We start from the raw sequence: 16,965 nt of genomic DNA, 5'->3' as shown, positions 1-16,965 counted from the left end.
TGAAAATTAGAAAAAAATTTCCCAGCTCACCCCAGTGGGAAGCTCAATTCCTGATACTGATGGTGGGAACTTGACGTGATCTGGCAATACTGTATGAGCTCCTTTTGCATATTCTCTCTCTTCAAATTATGCCCTTTTGTTCCAGCCGGAAATAGGAAAACAGACTGGCTGCTGATGCACCTGCTTTGTTTCTGTTTCGTTTTGGTTTGGTTTCTGGGATTCTAACCCTTTTTCCCCCCTTTGGCTGCACTGCAGATCATGTGAGATCTTAGTTCCCTGACCAGGGATTGAACCTGTACCTTCTGCAGTGGAAACATGGAGTCTTAATCACTGGACCCCAGGGAAGTCCCTCTAACTATTTTAAAAAGCACAGTTCAGTGGTATTAACTGCATTCACAAAGTGCAGCCATCAAAATCCTTTTTCACGACCCCCCAAAAAAACCCATAATCATTAAACAGTAACTCACCATTCCCCCTGGCCATTCCTGGTAATCTTATATGGATATGACTGTTGTAGACACTCGTAAGTGGAAACATACAATCTTTGTCCTTTTGTGTCTGCCTTATTTCACTTTTCATGTTTTCAAGATTGATCCATCTTAAAGCATGCATCAGAATTTCATTCTTTTTTATGATCTGCCTTACTTAAAAGCTCACGCAATGCTATCTTGCTGGTAAAATCAACCTTGCAGATCTTAGATTGACCATATCCATTTAGAAATCTTCATCAGAGCTGCAGAGAAGAGTCTCCCCCCCCTACCCCCCATATTGACTGTGTTGTTAGAATTGGGTTTGGCTGTGTATGTCAGACAGACTCAATAAATTGCTTGCGCAAGATACGATTTCTCTTCCACATAAAAGTGTAGACAGTTGGTCTAGCAAGTAATTAAATCTAAATCTAACTGAAGTGTGGATTTTGGAGCTCTTTGTTTTGTTGAAAGAGTCTCTGGTGGCCATTTTTCGCCAGAATGTTTCCCCACCTCTCAGTTCAATAATGGGACATGAGTCTCAGCTAAGCAGCAAAGAGAAATAAAACACTGTGTTTTGGGAAGCACGCAAGACCAGGCCTTGTGGGAAAGAACAGAGAAAGATGGCAATCATGGTGGTCCCCTGATTATGACATGGCCTTTCACTGCCATGGACCAGAGTTCCACCCCTGGTCAGGGAACTAAGATCCCACACGCCACCAGTTGTGGCAAAAAAATAAATATAAAATTTAAAAATTTGGGAATTCCCTGGTGGTCCAGTGCTTAAGACTTCATACTCCCAGTTCAGGGGGCATAGGTTCGATCCCTGGTCAGGGAACTAGGCATGCCTCACAGCTTGGCCAAAATAAGAAAGAAAAAAAAGGTGACAGTCAAGTCCATTCCTCCAGAAGCAGAATTATCTGTTCAGTTCAGTTCAGTTGCTCAGTCATGTCCGGCTCTTTGCAACCCCATGAACTGCAGCATGCCAGGCTTCCCTGTCCATCACCAACCCCCAGAGTTTACTCAAACTCATGTCCATTGAGTCTGTGATGCCATCCAACCATCTTATCCTCTGTCGTCCCCTTCTCCTTCCACCTTTGATCATTCCCAGCATCAGGGTCCTTTCCAGTGAGTCAGTTCTTCCCATCAGTTGGCCAAAGTATTGGAGTTTCAGCTTCAGCATCAATCGGTTCCTCTGCCTTTTCTAAAACCAGCTTGAACATCTGGAAATTCACGGTTAACATACTGTTGATGCCTGGCTTGGAGAATTTTGAGCATTACTTTACTAGCCTGTGAGATGAGTGCAATTGTGCGGTAGTTTGAGCATTCTTTGCATTGTGTTTCTTTTGGATTGGAATGAAAACTGACCTTTTCCAGTCCCGTGGCCACTGCTGAGTTTTCCAAATTTGCTGGCATATGGAGTGCAGCACTTTCACAGCATCATCTTTTAGGATTTGAAATAGCGCAACTGGAATTCCATCACCTCCACTAGAATTATCTGTGGATATTTAGTTCTATTTCATAAATTAGATTTGATAGGGTTGATGATTGAGCAACTGAACAACAAAAACATCAAAGCACTGGTAGAATCTAATAATGTACAATTCAATGTACATTCTTATATACTGTCTCTTGTTTTGAAAATCTTACTTTTCAGTGTAGAGATTGCATAAAGAAGATTCTCTCCAACATATACAAATTCAGTACTTGAAAATGAAGGTTGTGGGAGAGGAAAAAATTCTGTTGTGTTTGTTTTAATGTTTTACCCCTTTGGAGATAATTCAAAAAGTGCTTTTATAAGTAATTTATAAACAGCATCTTTGAAAACTGAAATTCATTCATCTAATACTTACTGAAGTCTTATTATGAGAAAGCATAAGGCTGAGCTTTGAAGGGGAACAATGATGCATATTATTGTTCAAGAAACTTATCTTTCAAGCTTTAAAATAGGTGATCTTAAATGACAATATAAAAGAATTAACTGTCAATAAAAGACTTGAAATAAAAATGAGAGAATCATTGCATCCCAAAGTTGAAGGGACGACTGCCTTGTGTTTCTAAAAATTGGATACACATATCTTCACACCTAAATATGAGTACATGGCAATAGAGGGCTTCCCTGGTGACTCAGTGGTAAAGAATCTACCTGCCAATGCAGGAGACACAGATTCGATCCCTGGGTCAAAGAGATCCCCTGGAGGAGGGCACGGCAACCCACTCCAGGATTCTTGCCTGGAGAATCCTCATGGACAGAGGAGCTTGGCTGGCTACAGTCCATGGGATCACAAAGAGTCAGACACGACTGAATCAACTTATCATGCACTCATGGAGGGTAAGTCAACATCTGGCAGGCCCACAAGTAAATAGAGCATCGTGTTAACATTAGAGGAAAAACATAGATTACAAAGACATTTCAGCCCAACGTGTGGCTGGTTTAAGATGCTCAGCCTCTTAATTTTACTTCTCTTTTAGTTTAATGGGAAAAACACATTGAGAAACAACGATTCCATGATTCTCTGCAGAGAATTCTTGGTAAAGCATCCCACACAGCGGTCTCTTCACCTCTTATTTAATCCTAGTAACAGGATACCATTGCCCACTTAGTACGATGAAGTCAGAGGAAGAAAAGAATTCATAATCTATTGCTTCACAATAGACTGATTTCCTTTTTTTTTTTTTTTTTCTTTTTCTTTTTTGGCCAAGTGATTTGACTTGTGGGATCTTAGTTCCTTGACCAGGGATTGAACCTGGGACCTTGGCAGTGAAAGTGCCAAGTCCTAACCATTGGACTGCCAGCGAATTCCCTAGATTGAGTTCTCAATCAAGATTCTGATGAACGGATAGAATTTTAATAGAGTACAGAGCAGATGGACTTCCCTGGTGGCCCAGTGGTTCCACCCTTCCAATGCAGAGAGCATGGGCTCAATCCCTGGTTGGGGAACTAGGATCTCACATGCTTTGTGGCCAAAAAAAGGGGGGGAAAATGTACAGAGCAGAGAATTTCCGGAGGATAGTCTGAAATCTTGGGCCCTGGGTCTGTACCTTTCACTTATGAAGCACATGACATTGGGAAAGAATTCTTCACAAAGTCATTCCAAGGATCTGCTTAGCTTTACTGTGTGAGTGTGAAAGCTTAGTATCTGGAATACATGAATATGTCTGATAAAATTTCTCATCCTCTCTCCAAGTTGGCAGAAACAACATGAGCAAACACAGAGCTTCAACATGTGCTTCATATGTTTTAGCCACAATGATAGCTTATTCTGGTATGAGTGATGGCTTATAAGAAAACAATGATGACAGATAAAAATGAAATGTCAAATTCAAGAGGAGACAGCAGCATTGACTCCAAAGGAATATTTTTATGTGTGGAGGTGGAGGTATGTGAGGGTGTTTCAGTATAATGCCCCTGTTATCAAAACGTTTCTTAATTTGTGTGCCACATTAAACAGCAGTATATCTCAAAGTTTGTCAACTGGAGAAAAAAAGAAATGTTCAAATCTATTTTTCTTAAGTAAATTCAGTGATATAATTATCTATGGTAAAGGTAAAGGTTCTTTTGTTTGTTGAGGATTGAGCTCAGTTAAAGAGTTAATTTTATTTTAAAGGAACATAGACTTTGAATAACAATTTTCTGGGCATGTTTAACTAACCTAGTTGAGAAAACCATGGTGCTGTTTAATTGTAAATAGAGTGATATAAGACTGGACCAATACTTGATGTGTGCAATTTTAGTATGTAGGGTTTTTGTGCTTTTAAAAAAAAAGTTCAATTTTTCTCTTAAAAAAATGAGATGTCATTCATATTCATATAAGCTTCTTAAGAAAAGCTTTCTAACAAAATGGAGAGTTAAATAGCTTGCATAATGGCTGTAAAAATTATTTAAGAAGCCTGACTCATCTAGCATTAGAAAATAACCTCATTTCTCAGAAAGTTATAGTACCTGCTCACCTTTCTTCTGTTAAAGGAGGAAAAAAAAGTACATCTCTTATCATGACAGTAGCATTTTTCATTCCTGGAGATTTGGAGTTAGTGAGATTTTTTAAAAAATGGGGTTTCCTTCAGGTATTTTTAAAAGTTATTTTCCTTACTAACTACCCTCTTCCCTCACCAACTTCTCTTGAAAAGTCAGAAACCACAGGACTACCTGGCTAGGTTATTTTTAACGGAAACAACATGACTTGGAAATTGTGCCTCTGGTGGCTGAGTTGTCATGGACATCTGGGCTTCACCACCAACTGGACTTTCATGAGAAACACAAGCTGGGGTTTCGTTATGGCCAGAAGTCCCCCTGGTAGTTCTCCAGGGTACACATTCCTGTGTCTGAGAGATGAGATGCTCAGACAATGACTCCCTAGACCACTATTTTTGGACACCAGGTAGATTGTTCAATATGATACTTTGTTGTTTTTGAAAAGAGCCCAAAAAGGTTTCCGCGTGGGTTAAAGTGTGGTCTTGGAGTGCTTCAACTTCTGCATTTCCCAACTTTTGTTTTTCTCACTTTACTGCCAGCCATGTTACTGAATTTCTCTGGGGTCTGAAAGAGTTGAGGGACATATACAGGAATTACTCACTCAGCCTCTGCTGTGCAGCTGCCCAGAACTTACTGAGGTTGAAAGAACACAGAAGCATTCATCAAAAGCCTGGGGCTGGCCAAAGGTCTAAAAAAAGAGTTATTTTTGATAGGAACATTAACCAAAGCTTCATTGATCACGCATATACAAGAGAGAGTGAAAAGTTAGGGTTTTGTAATCAAAGACAAGAAGACTTGAGTTCTGTTTCCATCATTTCTTAGTGAACTGTCTTTGTGGGTTGCCTGCTGCCATATGTTATACTTTCCCCATGTATAAAATGTGAATAAATAATAGTAATAACTAACCATTTTTGTGCACTTTATGATAGGCTCTGTGTAAGCAAGTTGCACATATGATCTCATTTAAGTCAAAGAGGTAGAAACTATTATCCCAGTTTTCAGATGTGAACATTGAGGGCCAAAGAGTTGAAATGCTTAAGACTGTTAAAAGTAATTTTAAAGAATAATTTATTTATTGTTGACTGTACTGGGTCTTTATTGCTGCAGTCTCTCTCTAGTTGTGGCAAGCAGGGGCTGCTCTCTAGTTGCAGTGAGAGGGCTTCTTGTTGCAGTGGCTTCTCTTTTGTGGAGCACGGAGCCCCAGCTCTAGGTGCGTGGACTCAGTAGTTGTGGCTCCTGGACTCTAGAGCACAGGCTCAATAGTTGTGGCCTGTGGGCTTAGTTCCTTTGCAGCATGCGGGATCTTCCCGGACCAGGGATCAAACCCGTGTCTCCTGCACTGGCAGGTGGATTCTTTACCACTGAGCCACCAGGAAAGCCCTTGTTAAAAGTAATTTAAATACGTGGTTCTGCATGTGGTCTAGTACATGGAAGATATTCTATAAACAACAACTGTTTTGCTAAAATAGTATCTTATAGCAGCTGAAAGTATTAAGAAGATCAGATGCCTTAAAAATATAAATTATGATCATCAAAGTAATCTGCTCCCATGGTTCAAAGTTTTCTGATAGTAATAAAATGTGAGTAATAAAATACTTTTTTAAAGTAATAAAATGTGAGTAATTTTGAGGTTCTCATACTCTGAGGTTTGGGTAAGTGTATAAAATTGCACATTCCAGTGTTTAATTCCTACAGATTTTGGAGTCATTCTGGAGTACAGCCCAGTACTCTGCCTTTTTGACAAACACCCATTAATTCCAAGCAGGTGGTTAGTTTTCATCGGCCTAGAAGACCTTCAAGGTCTTCCCCAGCTCTAAAATTTTATGATTGTGTGACTTTATGTACTTCTGAAAATTTTGTGTGTGCGTGTGTGTGTGTGTGTGTTTGCTTGCTTGCTTAATAAACAATTGAAATGCCAGGGGAAATGAGAACTGCTTCAGATAACATACAGGTCTTTCTTTCTCTTTGTGGGCACTTGGAAAACCAAATTCCATATTATTTCTTTGCTCAGTGATGCAGTATAAAGAATGATGTGATTTCATTGACTGGTAGAGGTAATTTTGATTAAAAATAGCTCTAAAATGAGTAAGGGATAGGTCCTGAAGCAAGGATAGCAGATTAAATGTTCCTTGTAGGATCGCTATTCTCTGCTCTTTCTGATTACTCACCAACAGTCGTTGGTATCAGATCATCCTCTCTTTAGGAAGTCCTGGCATCATATTGGCACATTCTTCCTCCTCAGTTCTCACCTTTCTTGAGGGTCTGTAGTGATCATTGCCTTACAATAGTCATTCCATCACTACTCATTAGATCACACTGCTTCTTGATTTAACTAATTTCAGGATCTTAGAAAGTTGAGAAGCATTTGACATCAACAGCCCCAGATTCCTTAGTGTGTGAACTGGATTTCCTCCTCCTTCAAGACCTCCTTGTTTTTCCTCTCCCCCAACCCATCCTCACGTGGACTAAATATACCATCGAGGGGTCTTCACTTTGTTACAGAAGGCAGGAATTGTCGACTCGGCATAGCTAGAAAGTCATTCAGTGCACTCTGCACTTTGCTGACATTGAACATGATTCTGCTACCCAAATGTCCTGGTTACTGATTGCTTTATTTCATTATTTTTAATTTTTATCTTCTGGTTGCGCCAAATGGCATGTGAGATCTTAGTTCCCAGACCCGGGATTGAACCCACATCCCCTGCATTGCCAACTGGATTCTTAACCACTGGACCACCAGGGAAGTCCCTGTCCTGGCTACTTTAGACCTCCCTCCACAGGTTCCTTACCGGAGGTACTGCTACAGCATAAAGAGAAGTAGAAGTTGCTCCTGTGAGTCATTTGTGTCCCGTACGATCACCTTAAAACCTGATGATGGCAGACACAAAAGACCACATAGTGTATGATTCCATTTATATGAAATATCCAGAATAGATAAATCCAAGGAGGCAGTAGATAGATTGGTGGTTACTCAGGTGCCTGAGGCAGCAGGGAAAAATCATGAATGATTAATGGTTTAGGATTTTCTTTTTGGGGTGATAAAAACTGTTGGGAAGTAGAGAGAAGTGATAGCTGAACAACAATATATGCACTAAATGTAATTGAATTGTATATTTTTAAATTAATAACTTATGGCTGTGCTGGGTCTTCTTTGCTGCTCTCGGGCTTCCTCTAATTGGGGAGAACGGAGGATACTACTCTCTGTTTGTGATGTGTGGGCTTCTCACTGCAGTGGCATTTCTTGTTGTGGAGCACAGGCTCTAGACTGCGGATTCAGTAGTTGTAGGGAAGCGGAATCTTCCCAGACCAGGGATCAAACTCATGTTATCCTGCATTGGCAGACAGATTCTTACCCACTGGACCACCAGGGAAGTCTGAATTGTATACTTTATTTTTATTTATGTGGATTTCACCTAAATAACAAATGTTAAAATCCTCATTAATTCAGAGAAAAGGATCTGAAGAGCTGGAGAAAACATGGGAATGATGGGTATTCTCTCAGCTGTCAGTATGTGTAAACAGAGGAGAAAGCCCATAAGTAAGAGAGGCAAAGCTGATACATTTCCTGGAACAGAGGAGAGTAAAGAACAGGAGTGGGATATTCAGGTGCCCAGAATGGGTACTTGCAGGGCATTGAAGGCTGTGGCCAGGCTGTACAAAACTAAGCATCTCTCTGCCCCTGAACAAGAGAAAACAGTCTGTGGTATAAATGAAAGCTCTGCTTTATCTTTGATCAAAAATCAAACCTGGAAAGAAAACAAGAAAACACCTGCCATGGCAGCAGGTGAAAGTAGAAACAAGCTGAGTAACCCACATGACTCATCTGCTTGGTGGAGCCAGGATTGGCCGCCATGAGGGCAAGCTGCAGAGTTTGTGCTCAGAATCACTTTCTCTATCGCCCAAAGAAACCATGATTAAAACTGTTGACTAATCAGCCAACAAACTGGTGCTCCGTCCTTCTGATAAGAGGAAAAGTATGGCCATCTTGGGCTTTTCTCATGTTCTTCCTTCTAACCAGGTTCATGGTTCACAACCCCTGGCTCTCCCCACAGAATTCCAGAGAGGTGCAGTTCCTGGGAGGTGCATGTGGTGTGTGACACCAAGGGTTGTCTAGATTCGCTCACAAACCTTCTTCAGCAACCAAGGAAATTACTTGTGATTTCTAAACAAGACGTTTCTGAGTTTTACTTTGGCTACTGAGTGAACATTGACATTAACCTAAGGTTTAGAACTTAGTTCAGGCATGGTTCTGCCATACTTTATCCAGTAAGTAGATGGGTCCCTTCACTTCTCTAAACCTTGTTCCCTATCTGAAAAAGAGGAATAATGATCCCTCTGCTGTCCATCTCAAAGGGTCACACTCAAAATGAAACAATGTTTGTTCAGACAAACAAACACACACACCCCTAGCCAAGCAGTAGGCTCCATCAATAAGTGGACTTCTTTCCAAAAGTTCAGCATGAGGAGCCCAGGGCCAGGACATCTCCCAAGGGTGTTGGTCAAGCTGTACAAATTTTTGGCCAGAGAACCAACTCCATCTTCAGCCAAGATGTGCTGAAGAGGCTGTTCATGACTTGCCCCAGCCAGCCGAAGCTTTCCCTTTCTTTTGTGGATGGTCGGGACGATAAAGCTTCCTGGCTGAGAAGACAAGACAGTTGTGGTTATGGGGGTTACACTGCCTGATGCACGTCTCCAGGAATAACCCCCAAACTGATGGTGCACACCTGCCCACACTGCAGGTGTGCACTGCCTGGGCACAATCACGGCAAGGGCTGCATTCCCAAGGCCAGAGGTGAGATCTGGCCTTCTTTTTGCCCATTTGGCTCTGGACTCCCTTATGGGCTGTGGCTCTGTCCTGCCCTCTGGTGCTTGCAAGGGTTGCAAGGTGTCTAGTTGTCCAGTGCTTGGGAATGCCACACAACCCCACCCATCCTACCTGCCCTCCAATCCTGCAAGTTTGAGCATCAGAGGCTGACCTGCCAGCTGCTCCTGCAAAAAAGACTCTGCTCTGCCCCAAAGAAGATTTTGGATGCTGCGAAAATAAAATTTAAGTTAGGAAGGTCAAGCTGTAGAGAAACTAGCATTTGTGGCATTGTACACCCTTGGCAGGTTTCCATACCTCTCCAGGCAAAGGCCACTCTGTGAGGGTCATTTCACTTTGGCCTCCCCTGGTGGCTGAGATAGTAAAGGATCCACCTGCCATGCAGGAGATCTGGGTTCAGTCGTTGGGTCAGGAAGATCCCCTGTGGGAGGGCGTGGCAACCCACTCCAGTATTCTTGCCTGCAGAATCCCAAGGACTGAGGGGCCTGGTGAGCTACAGTCCATGGTGTCACAGAGTCAAACACAACTGAGCCACTAATGCACACATATACACACACACACACCTCATGTTGTCACAAGGGAAAGAAGAAAGTCAACCTCCTCAAGGACAGTTAGGGAGAAACCAAATGGCTTAACTAGGAAAAAAGTCCCTTACTTTTATTAAATAGTAGTCTTACAGGCAAAAAAACCTTTGAATACCTGACCTTGTTAATCCTCAGAACCACTCCTAAGGCAGATGTATTGTGACCAATTTACAGTTATAACAGGTGATTACCTTAGGATCACATAAGGTGAGTGTGACATCAGGACTTGCCCCCAAACCAGTAGCAATTCTTCTATGCCATTTAGACAAATAGGATGATACAAACCCACATTTCATTATGCCTAGAACCACACTGATTTAGATTTTAGATGCTCTGTGTTCGGATGGTATATTTTTTTAGTTTGTTACATGGCAAGAGAGAAATTATAATTTTTTCTGTAATTTTATTTATTTGCCTGTTTTTTGGCTCTGCTGGGTCTTTGTTACCGCTTGGGCTTTTCTCTAGTGAGGCCGGTAGGATCTACTCCCCAGTTGCAATTTGCGGGCTCTAGGGCATGCGGGCTTTTAGTTGCAGCCCATGGGCGCAATGGTTGTGGCTTGTGGGCTCTGGAGCGCAGACTCAGTAGTTGTAGGGCACCGCTTAGTTCCTCTGAGGCGTGTGGGATCTTCCTGTAGCAGGGAACCCACGTCTCCTACATTGGCAGGTGGATTCTTTACCACTGAGCCACCAGGGAAGCACAGAAATTATTCTTGTCATTAGAACATACTGCAATTCCTATGAACTGTAAATATAAGATTTTAGCTCACCTTCCAACAAACAATAGGTTTCTCTCAGTAGCCAGTTAAGGAGCTGTCATGTATATCTAACATGAACATTTTTGAAGTAATTTTTATTTTTAGCACTTTGGTTTTAATGTTCATATTACACACTTTCATAGGCTTATTTGTATTTACACTATTTTAGTTTCCTTTCCCCCTCAGAATTTCACCCATTTTCAAGAATGATGTTTCTGTACAGTTCTCACTACTTCATTGTAGCTCTGTGTTTGACCTTTTGGGAAAGGACGAAATATTAGAAAAACATTCAATGACAGGGTTGATACCTCAATGCTCACCAATCTCATTTTCCTTTAAAATATTGACCTGTACCTGCTCAAAGCCTATCAGTATTTTTTCTTTTTAATTAAAATTTCTGTTTTGGCTGGACTGGGTCTTCGTTGCCGGGCATGGGCTTCCCTCATTGCAGCGAGTGGGGTCTACTCTCCAGTTGTGCTCAGGCTTCTCATTGCGGTGGCTTCTCCTGTTGTAGAGCATGAGTTTTAGGTGCAGGGACTCAGTGGATGCAGCGCAGGGGCTTAGATGCTCCACCGCATGTGAGATTTTCCCTGATCAGGGATCAAACCTCTACACTGGCAGAGGATTCTCAGCCACTGGATCACCAGGGAAGTCCCCTACTACTTTTTATAACGGTTAGGGGAGGAGGTGAATCTCACATACATTTATGAGATTATCCTGAGTTCAGCCCTTACGGATTGGTACAGAACTATGGTAATGTACTCCCAAAAGCTCCACAGTATAGATATATGGCTGGGTAAACACACAGCAGAAAGGAAAAGAGAATGAATGAGAAGAAAGCTGGAGACGGAGAAATGAACTTAGAACCTGTGGGTTAAGAAAAAGCTAGAATCTTACTGAAAGTGATTGGACAAATTGAAAGGAAAAAAAAAAAACCCATTATCAGTTATTTTTAAAACCATTGAAGGTTTGAGGTGAAGCGAAGCTCATTTTGTCAACAGGAAGCTATGGTACACGCTCTACGTTTCTATTTATATAAACAACATTTGCTTTTCCATCTTAGGTTCTGCCCAGAAGTTATCGTCTGACCGCCACTTCTGGCTTTGGTTGACTGGTTTTTAGAAAAAAAAACAAACTGTGACCACCTGTTTCTCTCTCTACCACAGAGAAAGTCAAGTCACTTTCGCTAGTGTTTGGTTAGTGAAAAGTGCTAAGACACACAGGGATTTCAATTTTTATTAGAATGTTGTATTTTTTAATTAGTTAATGGCTCTGCTGGGTCTTGTTGCCGCACGGGCTTTTCTCTGGTTGCAGTGAATGGAGGCTGCTCTCTGGCTGCCGTGCATGGGCATCTCGTTTCGGTGGCTTCTCTTGTTGCAGAGTACGGGCTCAAGAGTACAGTCTGAGTAGCTGTGGTACACAGGCTTAGTGACCTCGTGGCATGTGGGATCTTCCCAGATCAGGGACTGAACTCATATCTCCCATACTGGCAGGTGGATTCTTTACCACTGAGCCACTAGGGAAGCCCTGGAATGTTGTGTTTTTAACCAAATCTTTGTCTCCCAGAGTTTGCCTCCCCAATGTTCACTCTACCCTGTAAGGTTCCAGATGGGTTGGTATGGAACTCAGATCCTCCACCACACTTCTCCCAGACAGATTTGTGAATTTCCACCTTCTAGCCTCTGGGTTCCCCTTCTCTGATGTCCATCTCTTGACACTCTGCCATCCCCTTCTCCCCCTTCTCTGGTACTCTTCCAACTTCTCTTTCTATTCAGCTGTGTCTTTTCAGTGTGTTCCAGCTGCTTCTGTACAGAAGGAAGCAAAGTTGCTTGCACCTTGTGATCAGGTGTAAACATCAACTTTCACCATGAGCGCCAGGCATTGTGGAGGGGGAGGAGTTTGTGGCTGGTAACACATACTGCTCGGGGACATCAAAAGAAAGGTCCAGAAGTGGGGAGACAGCTTTTTGCACCATGAGTCAAATGAATACTCAGAGAAAGTGTGCAAGGAGCTCTTTTTAGAGAGTAGCGTGCACATTTGAATCTCCAAAACTTCTTCATTCAAAGAAGAAAGAGAATTTACTTCAGTCACATGCATGAAATGATGGGGTAAAGTTAGGTTCAGAGCAATTTTGGAAGAGAAGACAAGAAGAAAGCATGTTTGTTTTTTTTTCTTTTTAGATGAGGTGTACAGGCAGCTGAGTCTGTCTGTTCAAGGTGCCAGGAAGAGATAATCATCACTGCCTAATGATACTTTTGCAGGCATGCTCAGTCATTTCCAACTCTTTGCAGCACCATGGACTGTAACCTGTCATTCTCCTCTTGTCGATGGAATTTTTCAGGCATGAATATTGAAGTGGGTTGCCATTTCCTTTTCCAGGGGATCTTTCTGACCCAGGGATTGAACCCATGTCTCCTTCATTGGCAGGCAGATTTTTTGCCACTGAACCACCTGGGAAGCCTAATTTTACTTTTACCAAATCTTTTATTTCCAACACTAAATATCCACTGTTTCCGTTCACATAATTTTTTTTTTTTTTTTTTGGCCATGCAGCAAGGCTTGCAAGATCTCAGTTGTCCACCAGGGATTGAACCCCGGGCCTTGGCAGTGGAAATGGACCCCCAAGAATTCCCTCAAATAACTTTTTTTCATCAGAATAGAATAGAAGTTCCTTGCTTAAGAAGGTTGTCATTTGTGTTCACCAGGAAAAGAATAATGTTAATACCATAAAGAGTGAAATGTTTTCAAATCTTTTTCTGGGGTGGACCAAGGGAGGAAAGCTAGAACACCAGGGGCCTGAAATGGGCTGAGAGTAAACAGCAACAAAAAGGAAGTGAATGAAATTTTTAACTTTCTATTGTGTTTTGGAATATAGCCGATTAACAATGTTGTGATAGTTTTAGGTGTTCAGCAAAGGGACTCAACCGTACATATACATGTATCCATTCTCTCCTAAACTCCTCTCCCATCCAGGTGACCAAATAACTTTGAGCAGAGTTCCCTGTGCTATACAGTAGGTGCTTGTTGGTGATCCATTTTAAATACAGCGGTGTATGTCCATCTATATGTATGCTGTACATGTCCATCCCAAACTCCCTAACTATTTCTTTCCCCAACCCTTGCCCCTGGCAAGCATAGGTTTGTTCTCTAAGACTGAGCCTGTTTCCATTTTGTAAGTTCATTTGTACCATTTCTTTTTGGATTCCACATATAAGGGATGTCATACCATATTGCTCCTCTCTCTGACTTAATTACTTCACTTAGCATGGCAATCCTAGGTCCATCTATATTGCTGCAAATGGCATCATCCTTTTTAATGGCTGAGTGATATTCCACTGTATATCCATCTTTATCCATTCCTCTGTTGGATGGGCATTTAGGTCCTTCCATATCCCGGCTATTTTAAATAGTGGTGAAATGAACATTAGGATGCATATATCTTTTTGAATTACGGTTTTCCCTGGATTATACCCAGTAGTACAATTGCTGGATCATATGGTAGTTCTATTTTTAGTTTTTAAGGAACCTCCACACTGTCCTGGCTGTACCAAAAAGGTGAATGGAATTTTGTAAATGGGGAAGAGAGGACAGAGGTAAAGAAAACCGGAACCAAAACTAATCTCCCGGAACTGCCCTGGAACTGTTCTTAGAGCAAAGTTATGAGAGAAAACAGCCTTTGTAAGGGGGAGGAAAGCAAGGATGAAAAGTGAGTTAGAAGTGTTGCTTTCCACTTGGAGAAGAAGACAAAAAGCAGAGAACATCAGAATAGTGAGAAATGGCAAAGCACAGGAATTTGATGCAAGAGAAAAGGAAGGGTGAAACATGAAACTGCATCCAGTAAGACCGAAGGGGACAGAAAAGAAAGAACTTTCTGGAGAACCGAGGAGTGGGCCACATCTGGGGGAGAGTAAACAAGTTTGTAATGTTGCAGAACCAGTGGTTAAGGAAGGAGGCGAAGATGGAGAAGAGCAAAACAGACATATGTGAGCCATGCTGCTACTCAGCTTTCAAAGGGAGACAAAAGCCCAAGTTCAGGCCTTCTTTCTAAACATAGAAAAGAGAAACAGACCAAAGGAGACCACTCTCCTCTGAGAAGGAAGTTGGAAAAAGTTTTATTTTAAATGTCTAATTTGCAATATATACAATAATGGGATTGGGGTGCTTTCTGGTGGGCATGCCCCTCTCAGTCAATGTGCAGTAAGGTCAGTTTCATGAAGAGGCTCTTAAATGTTCTCAGAAACACGGTGCCTTCTGAAACCTCTCTCCACTGGCTACAGTATCCATAGACTCTGTCTGTATACGAGTACATCTGCTTTGAGGGACTGAGGCAAGGATTCTGTGCTTCAAGGGTTTTTTTCCTAGTATTTCTCTTTAATCAGTTGTGCAAATCCTATTAAACTAAGCTGCTTCTTAACAGACTTCCCTGGTGGCTCAGACAGTAAAGTGTCTTGCTTACAATGCGGGAGACCTGGGTTTGATCCCTGGGTAGGGAAGATACTCTGGAGAAGGAAATGCTTCTTATCAGCAAGAATCTAGTCCTCATTTCGGTAGATTTTCTGCAACATGGAAGGAATCCAGCCCTTACCAAGTGGACTTCTGCCACATAGAACTGTCTCAAAGTGCCCTCGTTTCTGTTTGAATTCTACTGGCTTTTTTGGAAAGGTACTGTGTTGTTTAGATGAAAGTGTCCATGATGTTTACTTTGTCACTCATAATATGGTTTTGTTCTATGACGTTGTGGACTGTTGTCCTAATATAGAGTATTTATCTTCTTGTAAAGCAGACACGATAGTTGTGAATTAGATTGCATCTAGGCTTCAAGAAATATGAACAATGCATTTAAATCTCATCATTGAATGAAAAGAAATCTTTGAATAAACATAAATTTCTTCTATATTAAAGATGGGGAAATTGAACCAGGGCTTCATAATGAGGGAAACTGACTGATCTGAGTTTACCTGGTTCCTGCCAGAGCCAGGATAAGAATGCAGGTTGTCTGAATATTGTGTTTCTTTTACTCTTCTCTGTAAACCATCAAGTATACTTTATGCTTGCCTATTAAAATTCAGGTCTGAATTCCCTTCTTTGGCCCCCAGTCAGATGATTCCAGAATCCATCTGCATGATCATCTCTAGATTATGGTGATGAGGATAAGAGAAGTAGCAACAGCTCCAGGAACTTCAGAGCAATGATCCGATTTCAGATTAAGCTGTCTGATTAACTTGTGGAGGTGGAGTAGAGGTGGGCTAACCCCATTACTACCGCAAAGAATAATTACATAAGACTTTCTAGCTCTGCTTGGTGATTGAATAACTAACCGCGTGAAAAACTGGATACCTTTATACCTGGTGTACTCCTTTCTCTAGCCTCAGCTTCTGAGCTTAGCAGAAGACATTTTGGGTCTCTATAGTAGGACTGAATAACTCTTGTCTCTGGAGTACTTTCTAGAACTACACAATTACCATAATCCTTCTCATAAAGAGAGCATATAAAGAAGACTGAGCCCCAAAGAATTGATGTTTTCTAACTATGCCAAAGCCTTTGACTGTGTGGATCACAATAAACTGTGGAAAATTCTGAAAGAGATGGAAATACCAGACCACCTGACCTGCCTCTTGAGAAACCTATATGCAGGTCAGGAAGCAACAGCTAGAACTGGACATGGAACAACACATTGGTTTCAAATAGGAAAAGGAGTACGTCAAGGCTGTATATTGTCAGCCTGCTTATTTAACTTATATGTGGAGTACATCATGAGAAATGCTGGGTTGCATGAAGCACAAGCTGGAATCAAGATTGCCAGGAGAAATATCAATAACGTCAGATATGCAGATGACACCACCCTTATGGCAGAAAGTGAAGAGGAACTAAAAAGCCTCTTGATGAAAGTGAAAGTGGAGAGTGAAGAAGTTGGCTTAAAGCTCAACATTCAGAAAATGAAGATCATGGCATCTGGTCCCATCACTTCATGGGAAATAGATGGGGAAACAGTGGAAACAGTGTCAGACTTTATTTTTGGGGACTCCAAAATCACTGTAGATGGTGACTGCAGCCGTGAAATTAAAGACACTCACTCCTTGGGAGAAAAGTTATGACCAGCCTAGATAGCATATTCAAAAGCAGAGACATTACTTTGCCAACAAAGGTCCGTCTAGTCAAGGCTATGGTTTTTCCTGTGGTCATGTGAGAGTTGGACTGTGAAGAAAGCTGAGCGCCGAAGAATTGATGCTTTTGTACTGTGGTGTTGGAGAAGACTATTGAGAGTCACTTGGACTGCAAGGAGATCCAATCAGTCCATTCTAAAGGAGATTAGCCCTAGGATTTCTTTGGAGGGAGTGACGCTAAAGCTGAAACTCCAGTACTT

The 16,965-nt window shown here is 41.7% G+C and overlaps 1 non-coding gene across 1 annotated transcript; it reads right to left on the bottom strand.

The window, feature by feature from the left end:
• Window positions 1-3,193: 3,193 nt before the first annotated feature.
• TRNAE-UUC (transfer RNA glutamic acid (anticodon UUC)) lies at window positions 3,194-3,266 on the bottom strand. The gene has a single exon. It is a non-coding gene; the product is annotated as a tRNA-Glu (tRNA).
• Between the last annotated feature and the right edge of the window lie 13,699 nt (window positions 3,267-16,965).

Source organism: Ovis aries, chromosome 3 (assembly GCF_016772045.2).
Source record: "Ovis aries strain OAR_USU_Benz2616 breed Rambouillet chromosome 3, ARS-UI_Ramb_v3.0, whole genome shotgun sequence".
NCBI lineage: Eukaryota > Metazoa > Chordata > Mammalia > Artiodactyla > Bovidae > Ovis > Ovis aries.
Note: the sequence above shows the minus strand (reverse complement) of the source record. Positions and strands in the feature narration are given on the sequence as shown.